Genomic DNA, 13069 nt, shown 5'->3' on the forward strand with positions numbered 1-13069 from the left:
ACCTCCTCAAGGCAACTCACCGAAGAAAAAAGGCAGCACAACAGGAGCACAGAGAGACTTTTGGGGAAGTGGCTTCCCCAGAGTCAGACGGGACACTGGCAGCAGAGAAGAGCCGTGCATTTGCTCTCCTCGCACCTCAAGATTCATCCTCCCTGTGCCAAGCTGTTCAGCCCTCTAAGAGACCTCTGCAGAACACGAAGCTGTAAAACACAGAGCCTCCCAGCTACCCGTTAGCACTTCCAGGCCCGTGCCTGAGACACCTGACTGCAGACAGCATAGCAGCACGCAAGAGGTGCAGGAAAAGCCGGCCACCTTTAATTCCTGTGCAAAACTTGTTCTGCTTTAACCAGGCTGTTCCTGTTTGCACTTTGTGGTGGAAACGAGCAAAGCCAAAGTCCTTGAAATCAAAGCACGGATCTGTCCCAGGCAGCCAGCCGCAGCTCCAGCTGCACAAAGGCTGTATTTTAAAAGCAGCCGAGAAGGGGTTTGACAATGGAAACCGAGGTAACAGCCTTACCACTTCAGACACGTTGCTGATTAGCTCAGTGCCGGTGCCAGCTGTGCCGGAGCCAAGCTCCCAGCGTGTCGGCGATGGGTCCGGTACCTGCAGCACCAGGAGCGGGGCTGAGGGAACAGGGAGCAGCACGCAGCCGGGGCCGCAGCGAGACCTGCAGGAGCTTCCCCTCCTGCCCACAACAGCCACCTCACGCAGCAGCACCCTCGCACCTGACATTAACCTCTTCTCTGCAGGCACCAGCAGGAACGGCCGAGGAGTCTCTTCTGGCCATCAGCCCTCACACATCCCCCGTGTCCCTGTCTCCGACGGGTCTGCTTTGGAGCGACCAGTAAGTGCTTTCGGGAGCTGTGCTCCTCTCCAGAGCTACAAACGCTTTACTAGAGCCAGATCAAATATCAAGCACAGCCAAGGGCAAATTAAGTGACATTTCATTTTCTGGAGCTGCGAGGCCGGTCCATCGGAGCCGTCTCTCTCTTGCTGCTACGGGAGCAATACTGAAACCCACGCCCAACCCATGCTGCACGGGGAGGCCTTGGAAAGGATCGTCCTTGCAGCAAAAACTAAACAACCCCCAGCCAAAAATAAAACGTTCCTCCCCCTTCCCCCTCGCTCAGACTGTAGTGATTCCACCAGAACCATTTACGCAGCTGTTTTTAGGCTAGCCTGCGAGCTTGCCGGGGAGGCATCAGCATGTGAATAAGTAACTGGAAGGCAGGGGCTGGCCTCAAGGCAGCTACTCGCTGGCCCTTCGCCAATGCTGCGGGCAGGGGAAAGAGCAGTCCCTGAGCCCAGCGCACACTCCAACCGGCTCTAAGGAAAGCCCCCAGCTACCAACCGCTTCCCTGAAACACCTCGCTCCAGTGGTCTCTGCTCGCAGAGCTGCCCCCAGCAGCACCAGGAGCAGGGCTCGCACGGGTGCTCCTCGCTGCTTGGAGCAAACCACAGGCAAAGGGCAGGAGACGCGGCTCTCCGTAACGGGGACAGAGCTATCAGCAGCACAGAAGTGCGCCAGGCTTCCCCAGGGCTCCCTCAGAGACTCACCTGCTTCATTTGGAGCAGGCAGGGGTAAGAAAATGGAAGAGGGTTGCTCTAACAGATGCCAGCACAAACCAGCTAGACTCCAGATGCAGCTGGAAAATCCCACAATGGATTTCTTCATCGATGCACCTTCATGTTATCCGAGCACTGTACGAACAAGCCTCACTACAGGAAAGCTTAAAAAGAGTTTGTAACTTCTTCTCCCCCCAAACCCCGAGTCATTTTTCAAGTCAGTAGGGACCATATAATCTCATTTAATCTCCTCCTATTTAAAAGGTTAAAACTGTAAAAGCTTAAAGCAGTCCATTCTACTTGTCTGGGACACCCCGGATTAACTCCCAAATACCAGGAAGTCTCAAAATAGACTGCAAGAGATGGGAGTAACCACATATTCCCTTCCCTCGGGAGCCTCTCCAAATGTTACCAGCACATGCTCAGCATGCAGATAACCACTGTGAGCTCAGCAAAACCCATCAGGGCGTTTTTCTCTCTGTGTAAAAGATGGGAAGACAGCAAATGTCCAGCGCTGGGCAGACTCATTAGCCATCTCTCAAGGCACCCCAAGCCATTAGCAAGCAGAAGGGGAAAAGCAATCCACAGCAGGGTTCACTTGTAGGTTAGTTAAGACACTCCATCAATCCTTAATCATCGAAAACAAGAAAGAGAAAAGCAAGGAGCCACAAAGATAAAAGTTTCCTGAGCACCCGAGTAACTACCTTCGCTTTGCCCTGAGTTTCAGTCAATACCAAATGCCCACTCTGAAAATGAGATCCCTCGAGGGCTTCCAGGAACAGGGGAACTGGGGAAACAAATGTCATTTCCCGCTTTTGATGAATTTAAACAAAACTCTGAAATTCACGCTGGAAGTAACCAAGAAGATCCTAGCACAGAAAATAATCCTCCTGTTACTGACCTCAAATGAGCGGGGGTTTCACGCACTGCTTGGGCATCAGGGCCACCTTCCTGCCACCCCGACAGCTCCTCACTGAAGCGGTGTACGCGCGTAAAGCGGCAGCACCTGACCTGGTAACCACTGCTAGGTGTGCAGACACGAGGAAAGAAAGGTTATTTGATCAGTGTGATAGATGGAGAAGGGACCTGGGCTAGCCAGACACAGTTATCAAAGTCAAAAACTGTCAGGATATTGCTGATCTGCAGAAGTTATGCCCTTCGTAACAGGAAAACAGCTTCCCACCCACACGCCTATAAATATCTTGATAAGAGTTATGTTGATATAACCACGGTAATTGACATCGGGATACTCTCACTGCTCTTATCTCAGTAAGCGGGCTTTGTTCTCTCTTTTTGCTTAAGAACTTGTTCAAATTCCTGATGAGTTAGCGAACAATAAACACATTTACACGTAGAGGTGGATGCAGTACGGAAGTCCCTATGACAGCTACGCTGAATTTTGCTCCAGTCCCAAAGCACAGCTCGTGAAAGCAGAATTTTCTCCTCTAGCTGTGTCTGCTTTTCCCTTTCATAGCTGTGCTGTCAGAAGCCCGGAGAGCCATGAACCACGTTTCCCAATGCCCTGACCAACTCTGAGTGCAAATGGGAAGTTAACAGCCAGGATTTTTTCCTAAGTGCGGTGGCTTAAATTCCCATTTTTTTCCCCAGTCTGAGGACACATCCCACAGCAGGGGAGAGCCCTGGGGAGTGCGCAAGGCACAGAGCAGCCTTTGGTTAGGCTCATTCTGCAGGCACAGCACAGGGGCTCAGCAGCAGGCTTGGATCCCTTCCCTGCTCAGCAGGAGGAACGAGACAATGACCTGGGGCTCCAAGGCGAAGAAGCCAGCCTGGTGGTTCCTCTTACCTCAAACACAGAGAAAGGTCCTGCTGATGGAAAAAAAAAAGAAAAAAAAAGAAGAAAAAAAAAAGAAAACAATTGGACAAAGTAAATTGGAGACTACATGAGGCTGTGGCAAGTAATCTCATCTCTAGCAGACCTCTCAGGGCAACACTGGGGGCACACGGGACATGAGTTCCTCCCTTCTGGATTCCACTAGAGCTAAGAAGAGCCGCTGACATTCACGAGCCGTGACTCACGCCTGCCTCCTCCAGCACCCCACACTCACTGGCTGGCATGCCGGACATGCCGGCACGGCTGGCATCTGCAGGCTGGCTTTGGCAGCGTGTAAAGTTGACTCAAACTGTCCTTCCCCCGTATTTTTCTCGAATGTTTCAGTGTTGTGGTCACCAAGGATCAGAGCACTCCCTGAAAACCACCACGCTGGCACTGCTGCTCCAACACACTAGCAGGTAACAGGTCAGCAAAGCTCAAAACGCGATCCACTTGACACACCACAGAAACTCCCTCCCTGACATTCCTACCTCGGACCTCTCTCGGCTGCAATTTTTAGTGGGTTTTGTCAGTGGCAGAGCCAAACAGCCAAAGCTTTTCGCAGCCCTGCTGCGTCTGCGAGTGGCCAGCCTGCTGGGTGCTGTAGGGAGCTGCGAACCTCAGCTCACAGAGCTCAGCCTAAATAAACAGAAAAGAATCAGTGCAGGTCTAAACCTCTGCGAACAAGGTTCCTAAATCATAGTTTGTCTCTAATGAGCTGCCAAGGACCCCCTGCTACCCTTCCTGATGCCCTCTCCTCACCCTGCCAGGCCAGCATCCCTCTCACAGCCCTGTAGGGAGCCACCTGCACCTTGCACGTGCACCAGACTTCTCCAGCGAGCAGAGAGCCACAAGCACCCGATCAGACCGAGGAATTTTGCTTAGAAGCATGAACCAAGCTGCTCATGGCCAAACGTGGTCCAGACCCCAAAACACACCCCTCTGTCTGACACACAATACCTGAAGTGAAAACTAGGAACCATCCTCCCGGCCCTTCTCCTGTCGATTTCTCCACCACAAGGGGGGAAGCGGTCCAGGGTGAGGGACCAGACCTCATTTCACCTCACCCATTTGCAAAGCACAGCCAGATCTTTCTCCTGCAGCATCTCCAGGTGTTTCTTCCCCTACACCTCTCCCTCTGCTATGGGGGCAAAACCACTTGGGAAACGTGCTGCGGACTTAGGAGATGTTAGGAGCGCACACCTCTCCCTTTGTAGCTACAGGGACAAACTCCATCCAGGCACAGGCACCTGGACAACTCTTTACAACTCATTACAACTCTTTCCCCGGCTCCCCACAGGAACCCGGGTTGGAAACGTGAACTTTGCTCCTGTGTTCAGACCTGCCTCCAGCAGTCGATAAGAAACAAGGCTCAGTGCCAAACGTTTGATGTCGCCTGCTTCTGGCCCAGCAATAACGAGGCTTTGTCGGGAGAACCAGGAGCGACCCGTGGGCCCGAGCAACATCCCTTTTCACACCTCCCACGCTTCTCTTTTCCGGCCTTTCCCAAGATTGTTTTGTCTCCTCTCACCTTGCTGCTTCCCACATCCTCTGTCAAGAAGTTTCCAAGACACGTTTTATACTACTCCCAGCTAATGAAAGTTGCAGCAGATCTGCAGGTAGGAAAAGCACCTGGCTGGCAGCCTACCGAGGGGCAGGTGACTGGCACTGTGTGGTTAAACCTCTACTTGTCTGCCACAGGCTGTGGGTCAACACCCGACTGAATTTCAAGACCTACCAAGTACCCTTCCACTAATTTCCATTAATTCCTGCTGTCCTGCCTTACCCCGCTAGGCCAATAGCCTGCCTCTACCTCCAGCATCGAGCAATGCACGACACACCTGCGGGCACACAAAACACACAGAGATACCTCTAGCTTCAGGAGGACCCCAGCTGGCACGTGAAGTGGCAGCTATTTATGTTTAGCTTCTTCTTACCTCCAGCACTTCTCTGGCTAGCAGGGAAGAACCATAAGCACCCACCTAGCGAGAGGAATTTAGGTGAAAAGCAGGGACCCAGCCAGTCACGCTGGCCCTGACCCCTCTTATTCTGCCACAAAGTGCCAGCCAGCGATTATCCTGCTGCTCCTTCTGCCGGGAATTTTATTACCCTGCAGCAGCCAGGGCTCGGGACTAATAGGACTGATTGAATTCACTCCCCGGGATGCCAGGCTGTTGAGATCACAGAGGAGTCTGACAGGCGGGACGGAGCAGAGCACTGGCAAGGAGAGATGCTCATCTGCAGCGCTGCTATCAAAACGCTGGTATCTGCCAAGAGGGCCTGGCAGCAAATGGCTTCGTGCCGTAGGGAGGGATGGTATGAGGCTCTCTGCAGACCTGGCAGATCACCTCATCTGCATCCTGCAGCCCTGCTGCTCCTCGCCTCTCCCTTTGCACTAGCAAAGTGCACGTGGAAGGAGGAACGGGAAAATGGGGGAAATTTCACAGTTTACAAACGGTGACACCATTCGTTTCACTCTGGCTTGGCTGCGGCAAGAGGAAAACGGTGTTCAGAGTTTGAGAGGAAGGAGGAGCAAGTGGGATGGAAGGTGGCCTGGCCTTCACCTTCAGCATCCGGAGGTTTTTCAACAAGCAGGATGACTAGGTTTCTGTTCCTCCCAGCCAAGGACGCTGGGATGTGCTGTCATTTCCAGGAGTCACGCTCCCCCCGGCTTCCCGTGACCTCAGCTGCTGGTGCACACGCTCAGGGAGCAGCTGGAGACAACCTAGTGTCAAACCCAGGAGCAGAGGAGAGAGGTACAAGAGGGTCTTTTCATGAGCTTTAAAGAGCAGGACTGACAAGGCCACTGGGGACAGCAGCAGTACACTGGGACATGAAATAGCAAAACTCCCCTTTTTGTTTTTTCAGGGTCAGTACACCCACCTTTTATCTTTCTAAGCTTCCTCCTTAGAAGGCACAAGAAAACCACAGGAACAGTACAATTGCATTACAAGGGACCTGGAAAAGCCAGACAAGATCATTTGCCACACGCGCGTATACACATTGACGTAGATGTTGAGTCCCACCTCAAAACTCCTTGAGTCCCCCAGGAGTTTTTGTGCAGTCCCACAGAAACACATAAACATACCTCAGCCTCCTATGCATAAGAAGTAGAGCAATGCATTCCTTAGTGCAGAAGCCAGACGTCACAGGAACAAGTAAATTTACCTGTGGGATGACCTAACTAAGAGACAGAGCTCACAAGTCAACCCCTTCAGGGCTGTCTCAAGAGCAAGGGAATCGTTGCTTGGTCTGCGTACGGGCCACGTAGGCAGCTGCAAATCAATTGTGCTACAATTTCTATTAGCTGGGAATAATATAAAACATGTCTTGGAAACTTCTTGACAGATAGCTAGCAATCCATCAGCCACCCCCACCTAGCATTTTTGCTCGACAAAGGGATACAAGCAGCTTTCTTCCACCCCCCTGCTGAAGAATGTCTCACACCCAATAGTTCAAACTTGAGGAGGCCACACCAAAAATGTCTTCTGCAGAGCCCAGATTTTGACTGTGCAAGCCTTACTGTACTGAAAGAAAAGCAACATCAAGTGTAAGGCAGAACAGCAGGAGACTGGCAGAGCAGTGCATGAGCACTCGCTTAGGCTGGGTTCATCGTTTGCAGTCAGAAGGAAGAGAAGGGGCCATGGGAGAAGAGAGGAACACAGCAACCCTGCAGACAAAGTGCCAGACTGCACTAGCAGGGGTCACAGCCCCTGAGTCCTCGTGTTAGTCAGCAAAGCTGCTGACACCACGCTCGGCAGCCAGCGGGAACAAAGCAAGGCAGTTCATCTCTCCCGTGCCGTGCTGCAGTCTGGCAAAACAAGCCGGTTTTCACGTCTCGTAGTACCACCTGGCAGCAACAGGTCGAGCAGTGCCACAAAGGGCTGCTGCTCTTCATCTTAGCCGGCACTAATGACAGCACAAGTCATTGTGTGAAGCCCTGGAAGGCAGGAAATGTAGTCGTGTTTATCTCAAACACAGACCTACAGCAAACCACTCTGACTCCGTTTCCTGCCCACTTTCAGGCTGGCACGGCACCTCCCTACTGCACAAGGGTGGGAAGCTAAAGCTTCTGTGAAAAATCATTTAGGCTGGTATTCCTTGCTAACTCAGAAGATGGGTTGTGTATTAGGTCCAAAAGAAGGAGGACCACAGTCCCAACTAGGCTATCAAACTTTCTCTTACTCAGTGCTCTGCTCTTGGCAATGTCCCTAAGAGCAAGCCCTCCTATCACACACCTCCCTTGAGACAGGAGGAAAACTTGGCTGTTAAGCACACAAAAAACATACAGCAGGAAGGACTAACCCCCTCAGCCACCAGAGTGAAACAAGAACAGCTGTCATACACGGGACATTACCTCCAGCAAACAGAAAAGGTATGGTCTTATTGTTCACTGCAGTCAACACAGCGGAGGGACTGCCAGGACTTTCACCAGGCAGCTGAGGGCTGGGATTCTCCACCACTGCAGAAGGAGTCTACCAAGAAACTTTAAAAGAAGCCATCAGCCGCCCAACATATGTGACAGTTTTGGAACAAAACATGTTTTTTGCAGAAATATAGCATATGGACAGAAAGATGTTCAGATCAGGAACTCAAGGACATCATCAGGACGCTACAGAGCAAGGGTGTAATCTCAGGATAGTTACACACAGAAGCCCTGAGCCTGCCAGCTTCTCCTCCTGACAACCCAAGCTCTCAGCAAGGATACCAGACTTAAAACGCTGGAGTCTCTGAACAGCTGTAGTGAGCCAGAGCAGAAACTCATACCTGCAGGGCACCGTTAAGTCTTTGACCTGTCACCCAGTGCCTCGGGTAAAGCACAAGTGATGCTGCCCCACACATTTACCCGGCTTCCAACAATTTTCCAATCGGGGTCTTCTCGTCCTAGACACACAAACACTTGGCAAAGAGTGCAGATGAACGACAGGCTGTGTCAAACAAAGATGTATCAGTACTTTCTTTAAAGTTGTGGCTTTTATTCATACAAGTCTGAGGTTATACTAGGAATTTAGACCTGAGTTTACGTGAAAGACTACTAGGCTTTTACAAAACCTGCTTTACATGAATTCAACCGCTTCCCATTCATGCTAAGCCCTGCTTACCCAGCAGTTGTCACGCTGACACCTAATACTGTCTGTGGTCACAGTCAACATCCAACCTGGTTGGATGCAGAGACGTTTTACACAGCTCCTTTTCTCTCCACCTCAGCCCACAACAGCACAGAAGAGACAGATGCTATGCTCTCCCCACCACAAGTCGTTATCTTTGGTAGCAGTAAGAGTTGAACAGGACCGGGATGGACTTTTTTCTGAATGACAACACGCTACTGACACCCAGGCAGCATCTGACACACCAAAAGATCCCCTAAGAACCCAGGCAACAGCCTCACAGATGGCAAAGGAAACGTATTTTGGCAAAAGGGACTTGTTTCAAAACTGGTTCAACAAAATGGCAGCCCCTGGGCATTACCTCCGATGGGTGATGACATCTTAATTAACTCCTATTCTAGCAGACACGGCCCAAGCTCTCAGAACAAGAAAGAAAGCAGTTTAGAGGGATGGAGGAAGCACAGCAAGGTACTTTAAGGGATGCTATAGAGTAGACTGAAATAAAAGGTAAATAACTTTAAAATCCAACAGGATACTGCAACAGGTTAATCACAGAAGACCTTGAGAAGTCAGATTTTATTTTTTATGTTAAATTTACAGCAGTTTACACTCTTCATAAGATGCCCTGGAGCAAAAGGCTACTGGGAAAGATCCCTCACGGCAAAGACTCCTCATGGCAAACAGCACTACGGGGCAACAATAACCCACCGCTGGCGCTGATTCAGCTTCTGAAGGAAAGCAGTGGAACAGTGCCTGGGTTTTCCAGTAAGCCTCTCTCCCCCTCTTCTGCCTCCCACAGTCCTGCAAGTTTAACCTAAAGTCCAAGCCTTATTTTCACAAAAGGGCGCCTTAAGTGGAGAAAGGAGAAGTATTGTTTCACAAGATTACAGCAACGTTGAGCACCGTTCCTAACGCGCAGACCGTGCAAAGCTCCTGAAGCCCTCCGCAGTAAAGAAAAAACAAACAAACACCTTTTCAAACACCGCAAAGCACAGCGTGTGGGAAGCCCCGCACAGCTGCTCCGCGCTCAAGCAGCAAGCGAAGCAGCCCCGCGCCTAGCGCTGACTTTTGGCGACCACCGACGCGACACACAGGCCACCTCCCCGCCTGGTGGCCCGCAAACTCTGCCCCAATTCCCCTTCTCCCCGTCCCCGTCCCCGTCCCCGTCCCCGCCGCGCCGCTCGCCGCCCGCCTCCCCTCAGCCCGCCCGGCCGCCATTTCGGGGCCGCCCCGCCTCACCCCTCAGCGCCGGGCCGCGGAGCTCCGCGGCGCCTCACGGAGCGGGCAGGGAGGGACGGGACCGCGGCAGGAAGGAGGGAAGGAGGAGGCAGAGAGGGCGGCCCGGCCCGGCACGGCTCGGCACGGCTCTGCCCAGCCCAGCCCCGGGACACCCAGCGGGCGCCGCCGCCCTAACAGGCTGTAACAGCGTGCTCTGGTAGCAGCGACCTCTGCCTCTCGCCACCTTTACCTCAGCCGCCGTTCCCATTGCCGCAGGCACCACATTGCAGCGAACTCCAGCTCTTTTTTTTTTTTTTTTTAAGGCGTCAGAGCTGCTCGTTAAAGAGTTTTCCGTGAGACATCCTGTACATCAAGCCCTGACTGGCACATTGCCTCATCCTTCCATTACCTCACTTCAACTTCAGTCCAAATACCTCCCCAGTAACAACCCAGTCCCGGAAGATCCTCTCCAGTAACAGCCCTTCTGGGACCAGTCCCAGATCCTCACCCGCTCCCCCGGTGGCTGAGGGGTCTCACGGTTTTTTTAGGGGTGGGTAGGAAGAGAGGGAGAAAAGGCCAGGATCGGACCTCCTTAGTCTGTAAACTAGAGACCCGTGTGCCCGACTAAACAATCACTTCATCCCTCCCAACAAGTAAAGCAATTAATAAACTGATACCACACTTCTTCTAAGGCGAGAGAACAAGACAGCCAGCTGAAGAAGCCCTGTATAGACCGCTAGGAGAGACTTACTCCACTACGGTTTTGTTCAGCATTACCTAGCATCACCCGATTTACAGTGAATCAGGGGGAAGGGATGGGTTTAAAGAATAGAGATCACGTTATACCAAAACCAGCAGAGAACAGCCTGCTTCACAGCTGGGCAGGATGAGAAAAATATAGAGGCATGGGTTTTTCCGTGCTTCCAAAAGTGAAAACAAAATGGCATGAGAGTTACATGTGAAGTACAAGCAGCATTATAAAAAGCCCGCCAGGGGAAAAAAAACCAGCTCCCATCTCCCCTCTGCCCACGGGATCCTAAGCTTTAGTTTAGAGCTCCTGGAGAGCCAAGTGATTAAGCAGAGCCCCAGGGGATCAGCTCACACTTCCACATCAAGATTTCTTGCAGAGGGTGTGTGGCAGAGCCAGGAGGCAGCAACACAAGCACAGGCACCGACCGCAGCCCCTAGCCCTCCTTGGTGGGGTGCTGAGCGTTCCTGCTCTTGGCTGCTGCCTTCTCCCCTCCTGTCTTGAGATTTCATGTGCAAACAAGAAAGAGATGGGCCTCCCACCCTGGCAGATTTGGGTCAGCAAATGGGCACGATTAGATACAACTGCCGTCTGTGTGGCAGTAGTGTGCTTGGGGGAAGCCTGCACATAAAGGTGGGCTATACCACAGAAACCCCTTTTTCCCCGGTTCCTGAGTTCATTACAGGAATATGCAGGAGCCCAGCAGCAAGGTCACATCATGCAGGGAATGGCACTGCAGTGCTTTTCTGCAGCAATTTGCAATTTCAGTGCTCGCTGTGATTGCTGCTGTCTCAACCAGTAGGACCCACCACCACCACCTCTACCCAGAACTGCACAAATGTAATCCCTGTGAACGTTTAATTATACATTAACCTTGGAAAACAAACTAATTTTACTGCAATTTTCATAGTTCTACCATAGCCTATTCACTTCAGAAGAAGAAGGCAGCTACTCTTGTGCTTGCAGGATCAGGGCCTTATTAAACTGCTTGGCTTGATATGCACATAAAGCATGCCTTGCAGGCCTGGGGAGTCTGGAGCCGGATTACTCTAACTGCACCGACTGAAAATTCACCGTGACTCATAAACAGATAAGTAATGAGCAGGCTGAGCGACCTAACCAAGCTCTGAGCTGCAGTATTGCGGATCTTACTGGAGCTGAGCAGATTTACAAATAGAGTATTTAAAGGTAGATAGCACAAGCTACAAGATACATTTAAACACAAAGCTTAAGTATTTGTTCTATATATATACATATATATATATGCATGCACTAAGCAATTAATAAGTAAAGAGTGTGAAAATATGTGAACAGTAGATGGCAATGGTCAGAAAATAATCCAGAAAGAGACTGCGTGGTCCCCACAGGAACAGATTAAATGTGTTTAGGTGGAAACTATCTTTTGGAGTTCAAGCTGCTGGAATAAAGTGGCTCTACAGCGGCTGGTGAGCCACTGTGAGCAGTTGCACCTGGCATGCCTCGGGGTGCCAGCAGCACCCCACGAACAAGCTGCCTGAAAGGAGCAGAGGCACTCCATAAAGCCACAGTGAAAAAGCCAGCTGCATGTGCTTAATCGCTGATAGATGGTGCAAGCCTTTGCAAGGGGAGCCCTGCATTGCCTGGTTTCTTTTCAGGCACCCCGGTCAGCCCCCCAAGGCCTCTGGTCCCGAGAGGAAGGCACGTGAGATGGGTGGAAGATGCTGCACATCTCCAGTTTGTTCAAGTGGAGGTGACAGCAGAGAATCAGGATCCTCATGTGCCCTCATGGTTTTTTGGTTTTGTTCTTTTGCTTGTTTGTTTGTTTTCTAGCAATGCCATTTATCATTCCCCAAGCTGAGTACATTTCCCCCCAATATCTTATCCAGCGCAGTCACAGGCAGAAGAAAGCAAACATCCCAAGCCTTTGGGATTCCTGCATTTGTCCCATGGGAAAGCTTTAAGCCTAATCCCATGGCTTACTGCGCTCTCCTCAGCCCCGTTTTGGCTTTGGAAATAGATGCTGTCAGGCTAATCCTATTGTGCTTATCCTTAACATATTAACACAAAAAAGCCAAGTGAAACACAAGGCAGAGCAGGGTCCATTTGCCTGTGTGCAGGGCTTTGTGGGACTGTGGCTGCTTGTCAGAGCAGCTGTTTTTTTCTCCTTTGCTCCTAGCTCTGATTGTATACACAGCTGCACTGTTGCACGTGCCAGGATAGGTTTCTCAGGCTGTAAGTGTATTTTCTTGTGATAGGATTCCAAAATGCTTTACAGATTATGTGCAAAAAGTCACCTGTCCACTAAGAGACCGCAGCCAATGCAGTGCAGGAATAAGCCCCCAGGCAGAGTCTATTTTTCATCCTCCCTTGTCTCATACCACCTTAGGGTATCACTATTATTTGGTTTTTATTTATGTTGGAGTTTCCATCAGTCACCTGCAGAGTGTGGCTGCTCCTGGGGCTTCCGTTCAGAGGCAGGAGAGATTCTGATGAAAGCCTGGTTTTGGCTGGGATCGAGTCAATTGTCTTCATAGTAGCTGGTATGGTGCTGTGCTTTGGATTTAGGATGAGAATAATGCTGATAACACGCTGATGTTTTCATTGTTGCAGAGTAATGC

At 51.1% G+C, this 13069-nt stretch overlaps 1 protein-coding gene across 4 annotated transcripts in view; it reads right to left on the bottom strand.

Moving 5' to 3' along the window:
* Positions 1-9995, bottom strand: part of CD151 (CD151 molecule (Raph blood group)) — a 31590-nt gene extending 21595 nt beyond the window's left edge. The window contains exon 1 of one of the 4 annotated variants that reach the window (XM_066997992.1): positions 9975-9995. The gene's annotated coding sequence lies outside the window, so the exon portion shown is untranslated. Of the gene's footprint in view, positions 1-517; positions 697-1558; positions 1858-9745; positions 9937-9974 lie in introns of those variants that run through there. The other 3 variants (XM_066997989.1, XM_066997991.1, XM_066997990.1) reach the window with 3 other exon arrangements.
* Between the last annotated feature and the right edge of the window lie 3074 nt (positions 9996-13069).

This window comes from Anser cygnoides, chromosome 5 (genome assembly GCF_040182565.1).
Source record: "Anser cygnoides isolate HZ-2024a breed goose chromosome 5, Taihu_goose_T2T_genome, whole genome shotgun sequence".
Classification (NCBI taxonomy): Eukaryota; Metazoa; Chordata; class Aves; order Anseriformes; family Anatidae; genus Anser; species Anser cygnoides.